Genomic DNA, 21,460 nt, shown 5'->3' on the forward strand with positions numbered 1-21,460 from the left:
GCATTGCCATAAAGAGCACACTCCTCTCCTATTATTGCAGAAGTAGACGTAATTCCTTAAGAATGGATTTCCTTAAGAATGGAGGAATTATTCTCCATTCTTAAGGAAATCAGCCCTGAGGGCTCACTGGAAGGACAGATCCTGAAGCTGAGGCTCCAGTACTTTGGCCACCTCATGAGAAGAGAAGACTCCCTGGAAAAGACCCTGATGTTGGGAAAGATGGAGGGCACAAGGAGAAGGGGACGACAGAGGACGAGATGGTGGGACAGTGTTCTCGAAGCTACCAGCATGAGTTTGACCAAACTGGGGAGGCAGTGGAAGACAGGAGTGCCTGGCGTGCTCTGGTCCAAGGGGTCACGAAGAGTCGGACACGACTAAACAACAACAAACAGACATAATTCACAAAATGATAGGCGCAAAATAGAAAAGTAGTCCTTGTTTATCAGGTTTCAGAATTGTAAGTCTCAAGAAAATATTCAACCTTGTGCTTTGTTGTTGCTTTACTGCTTCTTTCCATAGAAGATGCCTCTGTTGAGTTTTGGGTCAGTTGCAAATTTTATCAAGAAGATTAAAAAAGGGCAAAAAACCCCCCACCCCGATTCTCCTTCCATTTCAGGCTACCAGAGGCAACTGAACTACAAGCACTATGATGGCTCCTATAGCACCTTTGGACAAGATAACCGGAGCCCAGGGAACACCTGGTGAGATTGACAGAGGCCGCCTCATTTATGCCAGGCATATACATGCATGTTGAGCAGGGGGAGGTTACCTGGTTGAATTGCCTTGAAAGTCCAAATACACTATGTCAGCTGACTCACCCTTATCCAAATGCTTGTGGACACTCTCATAGGGCTCTATAGGTTTGTGGGACGGGACTTGTCCTTGCAGTAGCCATGCTGGTTCTACGTCAGCAAGGCTTGTTCTTCTATATGCTTGGTAATTTTATCCTTGACAATTCTTTCCTGGGACAGATGTTAAGCTAACCAGCCTGTAATTTCCACGATCCCCACCCCAGGATATATTCTATCTTAATACAATTCTGTATTCCTTAGCTTAAGCTGTCGATTTTTTGTCTCATACGTGAAAATGCTTTCCTGGTGTTGCATCCAATATTATTCATTCTGAGGTCCTATCAAAGGGCGCATTTCTGGGCTTCTACCTTTCAAGTTTCCCCCAATGCATTGGCGCTGGTGCCTGACTCTGCTGTGCTCGGTGGCTTTCTTGCAGGCTGACGGCATTTACACTCAAGTCCTTTTCCCGAGCCAGACCCTACATCTTTGTGGAAGAAAAACACATCCAGGACGCGCAGGCGTATCTGGCTGCAAGGCAGAGAGAGAATGGCTGCTTCAGAAGCATCGGGACCCTGTGGAACAACGCTCTGAAGGTACAGAGAGAGGGAGAGAATGCAGTCAGAACCAGATGCTGGCGCAGCCTCAGAAACAAAAATTCCCCAGTGTGGTTTGTGTTGGCCTTTTGGGCTGAATTAAGTTGGAAATTGTCATGGTGTGATTATCTTACGCTGTTCTCTTGAGCCCTTTCTGAGGCCTCTGGACTGAGGAAGTTGTAGTGTGGAAGATACCATGAGAAGAGAAGATAGGTGGGAACATAGATCCCATCTCTGGGGTGCCATAATAATAATAATAATGCCATAATAATATATTATTTATACCCTGCCCATCTGGTTGGGTTTCCCCAGCCGCTCTGGGCGGCTCCCAACAGAATACAACAAAACATCAAGCATTAAAAACTTCCCTAAACAGGGCTGCCTTCAGATGTCTTCTAAAAGTCGGATAGTTCTTTATCTCCTTGACATCTGATGGGAGGGCGTTCCACAGGGTGGGTGCCACTACTGAGAAGGCCCTCTGCCTGGTTCCCTGTAACTGCACTTCCTTCAGTGAGGGAACCGTCAGAAGACCCTCTGCGCTGGACTTCAGTGTCTGGGCTGGACGATGGGGTGGAGATGTTCCTTCAGGTATACTGGCCCAAGGCCATTTAGGGCTTTAAAGGTAGCCCCACGTAGAGCACATTACAGTGTGGGTGCCCGGCCAGGTGACCCAGTGCATTGCACATGTGACATCACATGGTTCGACGAGGCCCAATGGGGTTCATCACAGCTGTGGGAGGACCATAACTCTCTCTGGAAGGCCCGGCAATGTGTGACATCATACATACACAACAGGCACCCCCAATGTGGGGCAGAACCCAGTGCACCTGGGCGGGAAGCAGTGCAGAACTGGAGTGGAGAGTAGGAATGGGACCATTTGCATGGAAACCATCCATGATAGGAGACCCATGTGGACCGGAGCTCTAAGTATGGTGGACAGACAGAAGAAGTGCATCCTAGTATCGGGTGGGTTTTGGAGAAGGTGGATCTTGGGAGACGGAGAAGGACCTTCACACCCCCCATGGAGCTGAGGCCTTTTCCGCTTTCCTTCCTACAGGGTGGGGTGGATGACGAGATCAGTCTCTCTGCCTACATCACTGCTGCTCTGCTGGAGAGCCATCTGCCTCTGGATGTAAGTATCTGTCTTCTCCTTCCCGAAGCCCATTGTGGAACAAACAGTCATGCAGGGCAGGCAGGAGGCTCCCCCCACAATCACAGCTGAATGTCTCTCGGCAAATTCCAAATCAACAAACAAGTGGGGTGCATGTTTCCTTCTCAAGCAAAGCAACCAGCCTTCTTTCTCGTGCAGAGGGCAGGCAGGAGAACCCATGACCCTCCAGATCTTGTCGGACTACAACTTCCATCTGCCCCAGCCAACATGGCTAATGCTCAGGGATGATGGGCTCTGTAGTCAACCCCAGATGTTCTCTAACTCAAGTCTAGCAAGTGGTCTTCATGCGTTCTGTGGCGGGAATTTGTTTCACTATCCTGGCAGAGCTGAGGATTTTCCTGGTTTGCTTAAGATGGGTTTTCTTCATTCCAGTGGGGGAGATGCAGGACACATCCCTTGGATGAAAGGCGGTAATAATAATAATAATAATAATAATAATAATAATAATAATAATAATAATTTGTATTTATACCCCACCCTCCCCAGCCAAGACCAGGATCAGGGCTGCTAACACCTGATATAAAAACAAATTGATTGAAATACAACTTAAAAAGAAGATTAAAATACAACATTAAAACATTAAAATGCAGCCTCCTTTCAATGGAAACTCAAATCAAAAACTTTTTTGGGGATGAAAAATCAAGTCTTCACCAAGGCCAACTTTCCAGACTGGTCCTACGTGGGCCAGAAAAAAGCCAGGGAAGTCCCCAAATAGGAGTTCCATCACAGGAGGAGAAAGGAAAAAGGAAAGAGGGGAAGGGGATGAAGTTGATTCCAAGCCAAAGGCCAGGCGGAACAACTCTGTCTTACAGGCCCTGCGGAAAGAAATCAGATCCTGCAGGGCCCTGGTCTCATGAGGCAGAGCGTTCCACCAGGTCGGAGCCAGTGCTGAAAAGGCCCTGGCTCTGGTTGAGGCTAATCTAACTTCCTTAGGCCTGGGACCACTAGGGTGTTGCTATTTATGGACCTTGAGGCTCTCCGTGGGGCATACCGGGAGATGCGGTCCCGTAGGTACGAGGGTCCTAGGCCGTGAAGGGCTTTAAAGGTCAAAAGCAGCACCTTAAATCTGACCCTGTACTCCACCGGGAGCCAGTGCAGCTGGAAAAGCATAGAAAAGGTAAAGAAATTTAATAAATGAATAAAAATGAAAGGGGTTTTCCAGAGGCAGCTGGTTGTGAGAACAGGGTGCCAGACTAGATGGGTCCTTTGTGTGATCTAAGGCGCTCTTCTGATGTTCTTATGTCTTTGCTCTGCCCAGCTTCCTGCAGCAGGTGGGCCTGACTCTGCTATTCCAGCCACCACCTACGGGTTGCCCCCAGGCCTTCTGAAACAGCTACAATGGCTTGGGCTAAGCCTCTCCTCCCTCCCTTCTCTCCACAGCATCCCACCGTGCGTAATGCCCTGTTCTGCCTGGAGACGGCGGCTCAGGCGAAAGAGATCCACGTTTACAGCCTGGCCTTGCTGGCTTATTCCTTTGCCCTGGCAGGGAAGGAGGATCAGAGGCAGAAAATGCTGCAGTTACTCTACGAGAAAGCCGTGCAAGAAGGTGAGAATGGATCTCTGGGTGGAAGGGAAGGGTGTAGTACTCAACTCTTCTTCAGCTCCGAGGGCCTTCTGGCGGTTCCCTCATTGCGAGAAGTGAGGTTACAGGGAACCAGACAGAGGGCCTTCTCGGTGGTGGCGCCCGCCCTGTGGAACGCCCTCCCTTCAGATGTGAAGGAAATAAGAAGCTATCTTCTCTTTAAAAGACATCTGAAGCCAGCCCTGTTTAGGGAAGTTTTTAATATTTAATGCTGTATTGTTTTTAACACTCGATTGGGAGCTGCCCAGAGTGGCTGGGGAAACAGCCAGATGGGCGGGGTATAAATAATAAATTATTATTATTATTATTATTATTATTATTATTATTATTCTCCCCTTGAAAATCTGGCTCCTCGTTCCCTGGTGGGCATGAATAGTTGGCAATGCAGACAAAACCACCAGTCCAAAGATCCGCCTTCTTCTCAGGATCCAAACAGTTTGGATCCTGGCCCTCTTCCCACATTCCACAGCACCGACATCGTTAGTGGTGCCTGGGTTGCTCGACCCAAACATTAATGACTCCCTCCCTCCCTGAAGAGGATGGCTCCCTTCACTGGCAGCGGCCTGGAAAGAAAGAAGTGGACAGGCACCTTTCATTCTTTGGTCCTCCCCGGGCTCCGTCTGCGGAGGTGGAGATGACAGCCTACGCCCTCCTAAGTTACATGACCAAAGAGCCAACGCCATCCCGGCAAGATCTGGGGACAGCCACCCGCATTGTCAAGTGGCTCAGCCGGCAACAGAACCCCACTGGGGGCTTCTCCTCCACTCAGGTAAGCCTCCTTCCTTCCTTCCTTCCTTCCTTCCTTCCTTCCTTCCTTCCTTCCTTCCTTCCTTCCTTCCTTCCTTCCTTCCTTCCTTCCTTCCCTGCCATTCTCTCCTTCCAGGGACCCAGACCAAAGTTTGCAAGGAGTGACGGGAAGGCACAGCAAGCTGTCAGGGCTGCTGCAAACCCTTGAAATCCAATAAAAAATCCCAATCAAAAATTCTATACAGAATGGGAATGCATAGGAGAACACACAAAGAAATATGGTGTTAAAGCAGAACTCTTAATAGGCAATTGTTAAGCGAGTAAGGACAAAAGAAGTAATTATAATTTAACCGTTTTCAAGTTACTCTATTTTATCAAAGCAACTAGAAAAAAATATATTATGATGGGAAGATCTCACACAGGTGAAGGGAAGCAGTGGGGAGGAGGGGAGGGTTAGGTTGAAATTGGGAAATAAAATAATATATGGGACAGCAAAGGATATAATAGATTCTTATAGAATAGTAATATATTGTAACCAGAATAGAAGTTTAAAAGTGGAAGTAAATGTACTTTTTGTTTTTTCATTATTGTAATAGTTATTATTATTTCTTATCGGTAGAAGGCAATGTTAATTTAGACTTCTTTGTTTTGCTGTCTGTATAATTTTTTTTAAGTCAATTAAAAAAAAAAGATCTCTCAATCATAGGAAATTGGGGTATGGTAATGGAAAGTCCAGGGCCCGTTGAGGATGTTGCCAAAGTTTGGATGCCTTGGCTGAGAATGCAAACCCCAAGGAACCCAAATCCTCACAATAACTTTGAGGTGACCATTGATGTCCCCCTCGGTCAGCTTCTTCCCTGGCAGATTGGGGTATACCATATGAGGAACGGCTGAGGGAGCTGGGCATGTTTAGCCTGGAGAAGAGGAGGTTAAGGGGTGATATGATAGCCATGTTCAAATATATAAAAGGATGTCACATAGAGGAGGGAGAAAGGTTGTTTTCTGCTGCTCCAGAGAAGCGGACACGGAGCAATGGATCCAAACTACAAGAAAGAAGATTCCACCTAAACATTAGGAAGAACTTCCTGACAGTAAGAGCTGTTTGACAGTGGAATTTGCTGCTAATTAATTATTATTATTATTATTATTATTATTATTATTATTATTATTATTATTACTCCACAAAGTGGAAATGCATTCCCAACAAAAGAGGACAACAGACTTGTGCAGAGAAAGAGGTGGAAATGTGGAAATGATTACTGTAATGTATAGAAATGCAAGACTAGAGCAAGGAGGACCGTGACCTCTGTGCCTGCCTAGTCTGCTGTCCGGATGGGCAACTCTTGTGTGCCAAGGCCCGGTGACCCGCAGTTCCCTAGTGGATAGTAACCTCCCTCCATCCAAACAAAGGCTTACTCAACGCCTAACCTCACAAAGTTGTGACGATTGCTACAAGGTAGGTGTATACCAAATGGCTGGTGTGAAGGGCGCGAGAGGGGGTTCTCTGGCCATGCCACGATTTAAATTTCCCACGGCCACGCCTCCTGCTGACACTAATTGGTCGGTGGAGCTACCCCTGGGCGGGGCCCTGCCCAGCGACACAGCCTAGATGGCAAAAGTGGCAACGTGTTTAAGTTGCTAACTGTACATTGGAATCTGCTCTGGATCAAAAGGAGTAGAATTCATGACAAGATGGATGACAATTAGGGAGCCCTTCCAACTCTGCAGTTCTACTAGTCTATGATAACTGGACTGTTAGTATCTTGGCTCACAGTCAGAGGTACCTGGCCTCCCCCGAGGCAATTGAGCGAGATACTGTGTTTACCTTCCGTCTGCGACCCCCGGCAGGCTAGGTAAACAAACCCGGCGATTCTTCTCATTAGTCGTGAGAAAGAACACACCCTCTGCTTCTCTCTCTCCCTGCATTCCCCCAGGGAGGGGAAATGAGACAGACAGGAGTCCTTTTTACATGTTTTATGCCTGTCATTCAGCAGTACATAGAAATGCAACTGTTCCCTTCAGACTCCATCAGAAGAGACACGACTCCTCCCCTGTACTTCCAGCACAGGTCATATGACACTCTGAGCTAACATCCGGTGCTCAGTACAGAGAATAGGCTCCACCTTTTCCCCAACAGTACAGCTGCAAAACATAACATCCTGTTTTGCATTCCAGCTATCTGGAGCTGGCTTTTGCCTTGGTGCTTTTTCCCAACATGGACTTCAACCAGGGGACAACTTCAAACTGAGGACTGTCCTCTCTACAACAAGGTCCATGCCCACCTTCCCCTTGGTCTGTGTTGCAGGACACTGTCGTTGCCCTCCAGGCCCTCTCCCTCTACAGTGCCGTTACCTATTACAAGAGCAGCATGGGCCCAGAAGTGACCCTGAGCTCCACAGGGGGCGTCCTGAGGCAGTTCCATGTGGACAGCACCAACCGCCTGCTTCTCCAGTGCCAGGCTCTGCCCAGAGTGCCAGGGGACTACGTCAGCACGGCCACGGGGGAAGGCTGTGCCCACGTCCAGGTGAGTGAGTGTCCCACCCGGGATGGGTGCCTGGGAAAGAGAAAGTGTGACATGGATCACAGCAACACAACTGCCTGGGCCAGCACTGCCTGGCGCAAAGATCGGGTGGCCCACGAGACTGTTGGGGTTGCACAAGGCGGTGGCAGCTTTGCTTTGGAAGACATTGCCCTGCCCTAGAAATGATCAGCTCCTTCTGGTGGAGTATGGAGAAACCAAGTTGGGGCAGTTGCCCCGAGCAGGTAGCAAGAACAAAAGGATAGGGGGACCCCGATCTTGGCAGCAGTATGTTTGGAAATGATCTAGGGGTCAACATTGTGTTAGCCAAGAAGCTAATGCAGTTCGAGACTGCATCAGTGGAAGCATTGTGTCCAGATCAAGAGAAGTAATAGTACCACTGCCTGGAGTATTGTGTCCAATTATGGGCACCAAAGTTTAAGAAAGGTATTGAAAAGCTGGAATGTGTGCAGAGGAGGGCAACCAAGACGATCAAAGGTCTGGAGACCAAGCCTTAGGAGGAACAATTGAGGGAGTTGGGTATCTTTGGTCTGGAGAAGAGAAGACTGAGGGGTGACATGATAGTCAACTTCAAACAAACTGAAGGGCTGTCACATGGAGGATGGAGCAAGCTTGTTTTCTGCTGCTCCAGTGAGTAGGACCAATGGGTTCAAAATACAATAAAAGAGATTCCAACTAATCATTGGGAAGAACTTTCTGACAGTAAGAGCTGTTTGGAGGGTAGTGGACAGTCCTTCACTGGAGATTTTAAACGGAGGTGGGATGGCCACCCGTTAGGGATTCTTTAGCTAGGCTTCCTGCATTTCATGGGGTTGGACAAATGATCCTTGGGATCCCTTCCAACTCTACTATGGTTCTGTGACCAGTAAGCAAGGCTGTATGGCAACTTAGCAAGCCAGGGAGTGGAAATAGGTCATTCAGAATCCTAGAGATGTGCCAATGAAGGGATAAGTTGTTCCAGCAAAGGCTATTGTCTCTAAGACCCTCCACCCTTAAAGGGGCAGACCTCCAGCCTGAAGCTGGGGCCTGTGTCCTCTCTCTGCTAACTCTCATACAGCCCTCAGGTGTGAGGACTCTGGCCCATCTGGGGGTATTGGCTTGGGGGCTGCATTGGTTGATGGGCTCAGTGATGTCAAGATCCATATTAGCCCCTTGTGTCAGTCTGGTTCACAGGTGATCGAAATCCTGGCAGGGGACATCAGGACCAGGGGCAAAATGACCGGGTGGGAGCAGGAACGGGGGTCAGGAAGCCAAGAGCCCAAGGGTCAGAGAGCTGGGAGTCAAGAAGCCAAGGGTCCGAGGGTCAAGAAGCAGGGAGTCAAGAAGCCAAGGTTCAAGGATCAGGAAGCAAAAAGCCAAACACAGCAAGGCAGGAAGCGTGTCACTGTGGCAAAGAGCCGAAGGGAAATGTTGACCTTATATCCCTTCCCAGCTCTTGCCACCAGGTGCTGTGAGTTACCAATTGGCCTCACCTGTGTGGCCGCACCTTGCCTCTTCAGAACAAGTCCTGCAAAGTCCTATTGGTCACAGGGCCTGGCTCTTGCACGCACACCTGACACCTTGGTTGGCTGTGCTACTGCATTCCTGGTTCCAGAGGCCTCTTACCCTCTGAGTTGGTGTCCAAGTCACTGTTGGAAACCTAGGTCATGCCTGATGCAGAGAGGGAGAGAGAGAGAGAGAGAGAGAGAGAGAGAGAGAGAAAGACCCGCCCATCAGAAGTCAGGGAGATAAAAGAACTACACAACTTTTAGAAGACATCTGAAGGCAGCCCTGTATCGGGAATTTTTTAAATGTTTGATGTTTTACTATGTTTTTATGTGTGCTGGAAGCCACCCAGAGTTATTTATAAATAATAAAATTACTAATTATTATTAGAGCCCTGTTTCCTTTCCAGACCACTTTGAAATACAACGTGCATCCACACCAGGAAGAGGCACCGTTCACACTGGAGGTGCGCACAGTTCCAGAGATCTGCGCTGGACCCAAAGCCCACAAAACCTTTGACGTTGCCATCAATGTCAGGTAGTCCCCTTCATTGGCCAAGGCTATTTGGGAATCTGGACCACCCCACAATCAGGATGTATTAGAACAGAGGTTCTCAACCTGTGGGTCCCCAGATGTTGTTGGACTACAGCTCCCATCATCCCTGCGCTCTGGCCTTGCTAGCTAGGGGTGATGGGAGTTGTAGTTCAACAACATCTGGGGACCCACAGGTTGATAAAGGCTGCATTGGAAGATGGATAGATGGTTACGGGGTGGGCTGTCAGGGGCGAAGAGTGGTGCGATTATTTCCCCTCTCTCTTTGGGTTCTCAGTTACACCGGCAACCGACTGGCCTCCAACATGGCCATCGTCGATGTTCAGATGCTCTCAGGATTCGTCCCAGTGAAGCCATCCGTAAAGCAGGTAAGAGCTTCGTTTGTGTGTGAAGGCCCCGCCACAAACAGCAGCCTACTTCCTTGGCTGTAGGAGACTTGAGAAGACAAGAGCTGCCTTTGCCATATTGCCTACCTACCCCAGACATCCTCTCTCCAAAAACAGCCACGAGGATCCCTCTGGGTGTCTCACAAGCGGGACTTCTCCTTGCGTTTGTTAGGCTGTCTCCAAACTTTGCTACTCTGAGGCCTGCAACCTTTGTTCACAGAGGCGCCAGTGAGCTTTCGCAGCTGAGGGATACAGTAATTGGCCATGGGATTGTCCAATCCCGTCTTGGTTTTAAAGTCAGGTGACCTAACGGGAATAATCATATCTTGGGGCTGCGAATGTTGTACTAGCTTGCAATGTCCACTAGCCACTAGGTAAGTCACTTGGAGACCTTTGGGTGACAAGTGACTAATAAGTCGAATGAATGAATGAATGAATGAATGAATGAAGGAATGAATGAATGAATGAATATAAGCCCAGGACACCACACAGCTGAACCTCATCTGCCAGGACTAAAGAGAAGTCTCTCCTTGCCCTCACGTTAAGGTAGACTATGCTGCTCTCCCTGAGGCTTCAGAGATCGCCTTTCCCCATATATGCCCACTTGATGCCTTCGACTGGTAGAACTGGCATTGTTACATTTGCCGCATAATACCCGTTCTTCATTTGTAAGAACTCGATCTTCTAGTGTGGCAGCACCTGCACTGTGGAACTCCCTGCCTCTTGACACCAGGCAACTGTTAAAAACATTCTTGTTTTGACAAGCCAACCCAGGTGCTTAGGAAGCTAATGCGAGTTTTAATCTGTTTTAGCTTTAATCTGTTTTAATCTGTTATAGCAGTCTACTGCTATATTAACTTTTTGAAAGTTTCAAATTATTGTTGTTGATGTTTCTTATTCAGAGTTTTATCATTTTATCTTTTTCATGAACTGCTTTGAGGTTGCTTTTTTTACAGTCAATAAGTGTACGAATTTTATGAAATAAAGAAACAACAACAATCTTCATTTTGCGCCCACCAGCTGGAAAGCCACAATCTGGTCCAGCGCACGGAAGTGAGCACCAGTCATGTCCTGCTGTATTTGGAGAAGGTGAGCAAAGATGTCAGGCTTGGGCAATTCTCTCCTCCCCCGGGAGAATCAAGGAAGAAACAAGAAAGTTCGTATTTATGGTTTTATTCAGTCATTGTGTTGCAAGACAAAGAACCCAGCCCTGAACTCCACAGTGATGTTGCTCACTTTGAGGTCCTCCCCATCTTTCCCCAGCAACAGTACCTGGTTCCATGGAGGGCCTCAGAAGACAAATGTCATTGAGCCCTTTGCCCTTGAATTCTAAGTGAGCGGAGAGTCCGTGGGGATGGTGGTGCTTCTATGCTCTGTCTCTGTTGCCAGTTCTCCCCCTCCTTCTCCTAACAGCTCATAACTTGGCAGCTCTGTGTTCTGCTGTAATTCAATCCTGTTTCTCTCTTCTCCTGAAACTGCTGGAGAAAGGGGGGGCAATCCCCCCACCCCCTCCTCCTCCAATGGATGCAGAAGAGAAAGAGGGGGCGATCCCTAGCCCTCCTCTTCTGTCCAGTCCCTGACAAAAGAGGACAGAGACAGGAGGCAGGAGAATCTCTCCTTTGGTCCAGTATACCTGAAGGAGCGTCTCCACCCCCATCGTTCTACCTGGACACTGAGGTCCAGCACCGAGGGCCTTCTGGTGGTTCCCTCACTGCGAGAAGCCAAGTTACAGGGAACCAGGCAGAGGGCCTTCTCAGTAGTGGCACCTGCCCTGTGGAACGCCCTCCCACCAGATGTCAAAGAGAAAAACAGCTACCAGACTTTTAGAAGAAACCTGAAGGCAGCCCTGTTTAGGGAAGCTTTTAATATTTGATGTATTACAGTATTTTAATATTTTGTTGGACGCTACCCAGAGTGGCTGGGGAAGCCCAGCCAGATGGGCGGGGTATAAATTATTATTATTATTATTATTATTATTATTATTATTATTATTATTATTATTATTATTATTATCTGGGTGCACCGGAGGGCAGAGTGAGAGGAAGGTGGGATTTGCTCCTCACACTCATTCCTTTGGAAACATGGATAAGCTACCAGGGCAGTGGTTGAGCTCCTCTCTCTCTCTCTCTCTCTCTCTCTCTCTCTCTCTCTCTGTGTGTGTGTCTCTCTCTCTCTCTGTGTGTCTCTCTCTCTCATTGCAAACCAGCCATTGCACCTCCAAATTGCATAATGGGAGTACTGCAATATTGATTCTGTGATTCCACAATCACTTGGCTATGTGAGAGGAGGGAAGAGAGGATGATGCTGTTCAAACCCTTCCTCTTCTTCACCTCAAGGAAGGACAGAGGGATGGGGGGGAGCCTGTGGAGGAGATTTCCTTCCTGCATAGAAGGTTGGAGTTCGTTGGGAGAGAAGGCTTGGCATTCAGGGTATCGCTCTGAATGCTGCTCATTGTAGCCGCTGGAGATGTGCAGGGCAGCAGATGGGGAAGATTGTAACTGTGTGAGGGAGAGGCACTGACAAACCAGAAGCCCTAAACAATCCCACCAGTGCTCCTTACACACCCATTGCAGAAGGAGGCCGATCAGATACGGGGAAATGAACCTTCTGGAGAAGCCGTCCTAGAGAAAAGACAAAGTTTTGTTCATGCCCTCCACCATTTCTTTGCTGGGTGTGTGAAGGTCTGTCTTAGCTGCCAGTTGACTCATATCTGGAACTAATAATAATAATAATAATAATAACAACAACAATAATAATAATTTATACCCTGCACATCTGCCTGGGTTTCCCCAGCCACTCTGGGAGGCTCCCAACAGAATATTAAAAACTTCCCTAAACAGGGCTGCCTTGTTCCCTGTAACCTCACTTTTCACAGTGAGGGAACTGCCAGAAGGCCCTCAGAACTGGACCTCAGTGTCCAGGCTGAACGATGGGGGTGGAGACGCTCCTTCAGGTATACTGGACAGAGGCTCTTTAGAGCTTTAAAGTCAGCACCAACACTTTGAATTGTGCTCGGAAACGTACTGGGAGCCAAGGAAGGTCTTCCAGGACTGGTGTTATATGGTCTCCGCGGCCACTCCCAGTCACCAGTCTAGCTGCCACATTCTGGATTAGTTGTAGTTTCTGGATCACCTAAAAGGTAGCCCCACATAGAGCGCATTGCAGTAGTCCAAGTGGAAGATAACCAGAGCATGCACCACTCTGGCGAGTCAGTCTGTGGGCAAGGAGGGTCTCAGCCTGCGCACCAGATGGAGCGAGTAGACAGCTGCCCTGGACACAGAACCTCTTTTTTCCCTCCAAATATATTTATTAAAGTTTTTTAAAATATAACAATGGAAAAAAATAAAATAAAAAGAAACAAAATACAACATAAAAACAGTTAAAAACAGATAATTTTCCATAACATATCTTCCTTACGCTTATTTCCCCAGACCTCCTCATACCTCCCTTCTTTGTATTCCACTTCAATTTGTTATTTCAGCAAATCCTTACCATTAAGCTTTTACCCATTTATAAACCTTTTTTTCGTGTCTCCTAAAGCATTACAGCTGGAAACCCCTTAGTTTCTATCCAACATCCTTCTAACATTCATTAATTTTACAATATTTCTGTAAATAGTCTTTAAATTTCTTCCAGTCTTCTTTCACCAACTCTTCTCCCTGGTCTCGGATTCTGCCAGTCATTTCTGCCAATTCCATGTAGTCGATCACCTTCATCTCTGGACACAATAAAAAAATTCCTTCCAGTAGCACCTTAAAGACCAACTAAGTTAGTTCTTGGTATGAGCTTTCGTGTGCATGCACACTTCTTCAGATTCTTCTGGACACAGAATCTCAGCAGTCTTGTGATTCTGTATCTCAAGTGATGATCCCACCTGCTTGTCCACAGGTGACCAACATGACCCAGAGCTACACCTTCACTGTGGAGCAGGACGTGCCTGTCCAGAACTTAAAGCCGGCTGTGGCAAGAGTCTATGATTACTATGAAACAGGTGAGAAAGGCGCCCCACATTGAAGACCATTAAGGTCCACATATCCCACTTCTTAGTTAACTCCCAAAGCAAAATTTAGAACCGTCATGCAATAGCTGCTTTTATGAGCATTCTGCAACCAACCCCTTAAAAACCACCCACTTGTCTAAAAGTGGTGATGGAGAAAGCTCTGGGGGGCAGAGGCTGGCCTGACCATCTTTCTCTGTTGCTTCCCTCTCTTTCCAGATGATGGTGCTGATGCAGAGTACAGCGCCCCCTGCAGTACAGGTAGAGTATGAACAGAGATTGCCTTGTGCAAATCTGAACTGGCTCGAAACTACCAAAGGCCACCCCAGACCATAATCCAGCTTTCTTCGAGGGGCAGGACATGATATAGGGGAGTGGTTTCCAAACCTTTTAGGGCCTCTGCCCCCTTGGTTCCCCAAAAATCATCCTCCCCTCATAGTTGTCAATGTTTCCCTTTTTAAAAGGAAAATTCCCTTATTCCGAATAGGATTCCTCGCAAGAAAAGTTGACAGCTATGTCCTACCCTACCCTATAAAAAGCATTATTCAAAACAGCAGTTTTCACGACCCACGAATGAAGGCAATAACACAATAAAATTCAAAACAGTGGCAATGAATTGCATGTTTATGCAAAACCCAGTTCAACTCTTTCATTGATTCAACAGAACGGATGAGTTTGATGCAGTGCTGCCAGTTTTTTAAAGCCTGATAGTCATTTACACTTCCAGCACCGCCCCCCTTGCTGCCCTCTTGCCTCTTAGCACCACCCCAAGTCATCCCACTGCCCCCCAGGGCATGGTACTGCCCATTTTGGGAACCACTGATTTAGCGTCCTGGATTAAAGCGACTTGAATGGAGGCCAGCCCTCCTGTTGGGCAGGTTGAGGGGCCCCACCTGGGCTTCTAGGTTTGGGGAAGGGCATGAAATGGCAGTAGTTGGGCATATGGGGGGGTTGGAGGGGGGTTGCCATCTGGATCTCCTGCCTCTGTTTCCCCAGAGCATATTGGGACACTTGTGGGTGAATGCTTGGCCAAAGGAGATTCTTATGCTCTTTCCTCCACTGCAGCCGAAACTAAACAGGGGAATGAATGATGAAGAATGCAGCCCATCGCTTCCCAGGCGGACTCTGCTGGCGTCTGCTCTCCTCGCTGACCCAAATAGGGCTAATTTAGCCAGCTAGCCCTGGTGATCGTCTAATGTTTATTGGATGGATTTCCCCCCTAAATTGATTTTTTAATTCTGAATTTATTGTTACTCACGTTTTATACTGCATTTTATGCTGTTTCTTGTTGCATCAATTAAGTGTTTTTAATTTGTTGTTAGCTGCCCTGAGCCCAGTTTTCTGAACCGGGAAGGGCGGGGTATAAATAAAAAAGTATTATTATTATTATTATTATCTTCCTTCCACCGGATAAGGAGGGGGGACAGAGCAGCTGGGACAGAGCAGTGGCTGTGAAGAGGGAAGAAGGATTTCTCCAAATGCAAGGCTCATCCACATCTCTGCTTTCCCCTGGGAAAAAGCCACTTTTTGCCGCTGAGTCGGAGCAAACATTGATTGGGTTTTCTCCATCTTGAGGTTTGCTCTGATTTAGCGCTCAAGAGAGGGTTATCCAAGGGAGAGTAGCGGGGTAAAGGGATTTTTTCTAGAAATGGGACAAGCGGAAGTGTGTGGCCCAATTTGTTTATTCCACCCCTTGATAGTCCCAAAGGTCTGAACTGCAGCCTGCTCTGGCAAAACCCGGAATAACAAAAGGAAGAAGAGGGGATCGCTACAAACTCAGGAACCTCCTTTGTTGTTTTTTCTTTTCATTTTGAGACCCTTCTGTATGGCTTCAATTTCCCTCTACAGGATAAAATAAAAGAGAACCCTATTTTTGATTCCAGTCATGTCCCAAGCATGTCTCTGCGGGCATTTCTGGGGTGGGATGTGGTGCGAATCCAACCATTTATTTTGGGTGTTTTATATTCTCTGATGCATTTTAGTTTTCCAACTGGCCAAAATCAAACAGCATTAGGGTTGAGCAGCCAGTTGAGCAGCAAACTCATAAAGCAGGTTGCTGCTGAAGGGTGCATGCGGTTTGTGTGTGTGTGGCTTCAGATGGAGCAGATGAAAGAACATAAGAAGAGTCCTGGTGGATCAGGCCCATGACCCTTATAGTCCAGCATCCTGATCTCACAGTGGCCAACCAGATGTCCTTTAGGAAACCCACAAGCATTATAGATTTTCTTCTCCTGGTCTACCCCCTCCAGGAGATGATGGGAAGAACAATGTGGATTATATGAAGCATCTGATGATGTCGTCAGAAACAGGCAAGAAGGAAGCAGGAAGAAAGATGTTTGGAAATTAAATAAAACCAGGCAGGCATGAGAGGAAACAGCCAAAGAGTGGGAAGAAGAAATCCTCTAGTTCTCAGGGTGCGGATGACAGAAACAGAACAAAAATGAGTCCAGTGTATATTAAAACACTTAGACACAACCCCGACTAAAGAGAAACTGATGGACTACGCAGAATTAGCAAAACTGACACATAAACTACGGGACAAGGACAACTGTGACTTTAAAGATGAATGGGAACCTTTTACAAAGTACTTAAAGAAACAACAAAGTGAATTGGACTCCTTGGCAGGTTTTGAAGAAGCACTCACAAACTTTTTATTGGCAATAACCAGTCAGATAAATTAAGGATTCATACAATTCTGTAACATGCATTTGTAGAGAAATCAGAGACTGGAGCTGAGGGAAGTTGGGGGGAGAGGGGAGGGGGGTCATTTTATGGGGGGAAATCAAGGATGATATGTTTTAAGTTAGTATGTTTTGTTTAAATTCTTAATAAAAATATTTTTAAAAACATACATTTAGACACATCAGAATTAAATAGGCATTGCAGGATCCACACAGGGGAGAAACCATATAAATGCATGGAGTGTGGAAGGAGCTTCAGTGTGAGTGAGGAAGGTTTTAAAAGATTCACTGGAACATTGAGTTCTAGTGGACCTCCTTGCAGAAGAAATTCCATAACGCTGGAGCCACTGCAGAGGAGACCCTACACCACAGGCTTGTTAATTTCACAAAAGGAATAAACGTCTTGGAGCCATCCTAGATAAAGATTTGGCTTTGTGGCTAGGAAAGCTAAGACCACTGTGATGGTTTTGGCCAACCCGGAAGAGACGGCAACTGAGAAGATGATACTGAAGGCAGATTGTCGGAGAAGGCAGGTCATCTTCCTTGGCCGCCCAATGAACAGGAAAGAGGACGAAAAGGAAAACAGGAGGGAGGAACCCAGGAAGACAAGTCAGCTCTGTTCTCCTCACAGTTCTCTTTCCCCTTTGCAGAGAGAAGAGCAGACATCCTGTTTGGACCAGCCCACCACCTGTTTGGACCAGCCCAATGGTATAAAAGGTTTCCTGAGAAATGAACTCTGCACATGCACAGAGGCTAAATCAGCTTACAAAAAAGAGAGAGCGAGAGAAAGGAGGGGGGAGAGAGAAGGTTTGGAGAGCGTGGGCTGCAGGGAGGGAGAAACCTATCCAAATTTTCTTATGTAAAACATGGAACCATTGAGGGAAATCACCCTTAATGTGTCCTTTGCTCCAGGGGCTACTTAAGACAAAAGGGTTAAGTACTGGACATGCCAAATTCTTTTCACAGGTAAATATCAAAGCACTCCCACTGTGAGTTCCTCTCTTGAGTAGTTTCTCCCCCCCCAATGGGATTTAAATTTTATAACAGGTTTTTTTGGGTGTGTGTGTATATGTCTATGCATTTTAGGAACAGCATTTCCTGACAGACCTCACATGAAATAATTTTCCCTTTCAACAGGATATGGGAACCTAACAAAGTGTCCTTTCTTTTCTCCCACAGCACAAATGATAATGAGGGGATGCAAACAGTGATTTAAATACTCTATAAAAAGTAATTGCATTTGTTTTTCTTTTTGTCTTTCTTCCCTTAAAGCCAAACAGTCACTTTCTTTCTGTTCAGCAAAACAAGTCTGAATCCCTGCTATATTAGTTGATTTCCCTCTATCTCTTTGTGGCTTTGACATTTTTTTTAGGTTACAAATAATCTGTTTTCGTTTATTAAAATCAGTTCTTCCGTTATATATATGAAATTAATCGAAGCACAACCAAACATTGTTTATGGAATGGTATTTGTTTACCTTTTTGCCTGAGCATTTCTTATTAATTCTGTCATTTTGGCTAGTGCAAGGTACTTGCACAACTTTAAATTGCCATTCATTTTTTCTTGGTATTAACTCATTTCCCAGTATTCCGCTATTAAAATTACAGCCGATGTTGTCACATCAAGAAACACTCTTTTATTTTCATTTGGGATGTTAGAATGCCAAAACAGATTACTTCAGGTTACTTCAGGTTTCTTATTAATTGTGTGTCTTAGCATTTATTTATTTTTGGTTCCTCATAGGTCATTTTGTGTGTGTGTGTTTTACTTTGGGGACATGTTCATCACATGTTGAAAGTCAGTTCATGAAGTTCTTTTATCAGATAGCACATGGTGAATTTTAAGTCCCCCCCCCATTGTTTTCCCATTTTTTTCAGTCCAGTAGTAATCTGTGCGGTTTTTGATAATATCTTTGTATTATTTAATAATAGTTCTTTTCTGAATCTGATGTCTTTGTGTCAAGTCCGTTTTCATCTAACTGGTAATCTAATTTTTTTGCTTTCTTTTTATTTTTTAACCTTTCTTGTATTTTTTACAGTTCTCTTTCTCTACATGTGGAGTAATTTTTTATTAAGTGAAAGAAAGCAAACAAACTTAGCAGATAATAGCAGTAATTATATGGAAATGTGATAATAATATTAAAATGAGTAAAATTCTTAACATGCTAAGATTTTATTATTTGCAGCTAATAACTCAAGGAGATTTTCTTGGAGGGGGCTTTTGCTCCTTCCTTTTCCTAACTCTGTCCTTTAAGTCCCCCCAAAACCCTGCCCCCTTACAGGATATCACTTCTACAGATGTGCAATGATGAAAAGCAGCAACAACCCCTCAACTCAGTTCTTCACCATCACAAGACCTGCAACAATAGACACCAGAGTTTTCAAAATGCCCACAGCTATCTCTTTCAAAGGATATAGACTGACGGAGGAGTGGGGCTGACAAAGGGGGGAGGAGTTGAATTGCAAGGACATTTTCTCACTTTTGAAATTCAAGCCTCTGTGCTCCAGGATTCAAAAGATACATACGTAAAAGATCACAATTGTGTCAAGATATGCAACTGATATTTAATTAGTTTGTTTTGTATTATGTGTTATTATGTAGGAATGTTGAAATGTGTCTGACAGTGTGATTTCCACAAGGGGGGGCAATTTTTTGTGTGTGATTGTTTTTATGTTTAATGTCTTATTCCTTACACCCCAGTGGAGGATTCTCATACATTTTATGCGTTCTAATAGATCAGGCTATTGTGTAGTCCAATGTTTAGATAACCACATTTCGTTGTCCCACCTGGCACTCTGCCAACCTTCCCTATCCATTTTAAAATGTGCTAAAACTCGCTTTACCAAGGAGAAGCTTCTAAGATACCTGAAGGTGGATATGCTTTGGTTTAGCAGGAATGATCCCTTATAGAGTTAAATTGACTTATTTGGACGAGTGCCCTTTTTAAGAATGGTTTTCTTTTAACAGATTGGTTTGAAGAGTTGAGAACCATGGGGCAAGATAAATTCAAATTGGACTCAGTTTGAATTGGGCAAGTGTATCCAGGCTGCAATTAGCTTTTTGGTCCTTTAAGTGCAAGTGAGCAACTTCCATGAGTGCAAGACCAGAGCCTATAATAATAAAATCCCATAGAAAGGCCAAGGCAAAGACATCTCTCTCATGCGATGTCCAAACCTGTGCCAGCTATGGTAAATGCCAGGCGACATGGTTAAATAAAAGCCCCGAGGGGATTCAACAGAATGTGTTGCTGTAGCACTATGTCGGTGTGAGACCACAGAAGAGCTAGCTTGACACCTGAGAAACACACAAAAATGGCGAAGGACAAAACACCAACTGCATTTTTCAGTCATTAGTGGACCTTCCTGCTAGGTGTAAAGCATAGAACACTATTGAGTAAATGGTTTCTCCCAAGAGATAGAATGCCACAAGTAATTTATTAACAAAATGCAACATATGTTATTTTTATATGATATATTTACACAAAGGCATCCATTTACAACATACGATGTTATTATTTGTGGGACAAAATTTTCTAAGAAAAATTCTAGCCCCAAAGGGGGGATAATGTGATAGGAATTTTATGGTCTTAGATATATGGTAATGTTCATAACTGCACATACATAGATCAACACAGGAAGACCAACCTGGAACGATTTTGATTCCTAAACTGACCAAATCCTTTCTCTGCTGGAAAAGCCTCCCCATTGTCTCTTTCCTCACAAATCCTGTCTCAAAGATATGAATAAGGTGTGAGCCTGTGACCTGGCCCAGGAAATAAGTATTTTACCACTACAAAAGAATGGCCAGGCTCCCCAGGAAATCCAATCAAGCAACTTGCCAGACAGGAGATAAACTGTGACAGGAGAAAAACAACATTTAAATTTCTGTGATGTAGGTAGGATGTATCTGAGGGGTGGTCTTAGGTTACACTCCTTCTGTGATGTATGCATAATGTTTCTGGGGGTGGTATTGATCTAGAGAATGGGAATTTCAAAAGTCTTTATAAGCCCTTGCACAGCAATTTTGGGGGGTCCTCTTCCTCTCCTGCGTGTGAGGGGAGCACCCTGTTGCAACAGATTAATAAAGATCAAGCTTACTAGCTGCTTTGCTTCTCAATATTCTCTGGTTGGCCTCTGTTATTTTCTCCTACCAATAGGGAACCTTTGTAAGGACTCTATATGGGCTCTTGGATACCCCATAAGGGAAAAGGGCATATTTTTATTTACAGCAATGTCTCTACTTTTTATAACCTAGATGCTGCCTAGGTTTGTCATTGCTTTTCTCCCAAGAAGCAGGCGTCTTTTATACGTGTAATAAAAGCAAGCACTGCCTTTTTCTAGGGAAATTCTCGCCAGGGAGGGAGATCGTGGTATCTCAGTGAGCATTTCAATTTCAAATATTCTGATTATTTCTACTTTTAGTTAAGTATTTTTATTTATTGACTTGATTTTTTTGGGGGGGGGGAGCAGCTGCCCCCCCAGCTACACCCATAGGGTGAAGGGTGGATAATATACAGTCCACTTCCCTATTCTCACTGTGACTGAGCACAGTGAGACACAAAGCTTCAAGGCCTTGCAAAGAGAGGGAAGGCAGGCTGGGTAAATGATTACACTCTTTCCTCACAAGAACCCGAATCAAAAAGTGCCCCATTCATATTTGCTTGCCCTTTTGTTACTTGGGATGTATCCAGACAGCGGGTGAAGGCTGAGCTACCTCCCGGAGGAAATTGCGCAAACAATTCTTTTTATTTGCCTGCTTTTTTAGTGGAAGCAGGTAGGTCTATGCCAGGGGTCAGCAAACTTTTTCAGCAGGGGGTTGGTCCACTTTCCCTCAGACCTTGTGGGGGGCCGGACTATATTTGAGGGGGGGGATGAACAAAGTCCTACGCCCCACAAATAACCCAGAGATGCATTTTACATAAAAGCACACATTCTAC

At 45.6% G+C, this 21,460-nt stretch overlaps 1 long non-coding RNA gene and 1 pseudogene across 2 annotated transcripts in view; one reads left to right on the top strand and one right to left on the bottom strand.

Annotated features, from left to right (window-relative positions):
• LOC308578793 (alpha-2-macroglobulin-like) overlaps positions 1-15,725 on the top strand; it is a 56,732-nt pseudogene extending 41,007 nt beyond the window's left edge. Inside the window, exons 26-37 of the transcript XR_014013399.1 lie at positions 617-701; positions 1,228-1,384; positions 2,442-2,516; positions 3,936-4,101; positions 4,514-4,906; positions 7,190-7,408; positions 9,318-9,445; positions 9,738-9,828; positions 10,867-10,935; positions 13,735-13,837; positions 14,063-14,104; positions 14,909-15,725. The product of XR_014013399.1 is annotated as an alpha-2-macroglobulin-like (transcript). The remainder of the gene's footprint in view (positions 1-616; positions 702-1,227; positions 1,385-2,441; positions 2,517-3,935; positions 4,102-4,513; positions 4,907-7,189; positions 7,409-9,317; positions 9,446-9,737; positions 9,829-10,866; positions 10,936-13,734; positions 13,838-14,062; positions 14,105-14,908) is intronic.
• Positions 15,726-18,710: 2,985 nt separating this feature from the next.
• On the bottom strand, positions 18,711-20,206 carry LOC308581382. Its single transcript, XR_014005036.1, has 2 exons — positions 19,050-20,206; positions 18,711-19,018 (listed from the first exon to the last, which is right to left on the bottom strand). It is a non-coding gene; the product is annotated as an uncharacterized lncRNA (long non-coding RNA).
• Between the last annotated feature and the right edge of the window lie 1,254 nt (positions 20,207-21,460).

Source organism: Podarcis bocagei (assembly GCF_964188305.1).
Source record: "Podarcis bocagei genome assembly, chromosome: 2".
NCBI lineage: Eukaryota > Metazoa > Chordata > Lepidosauria > Squamata > Lacertidae > Podarcis > Podarcis bocagei.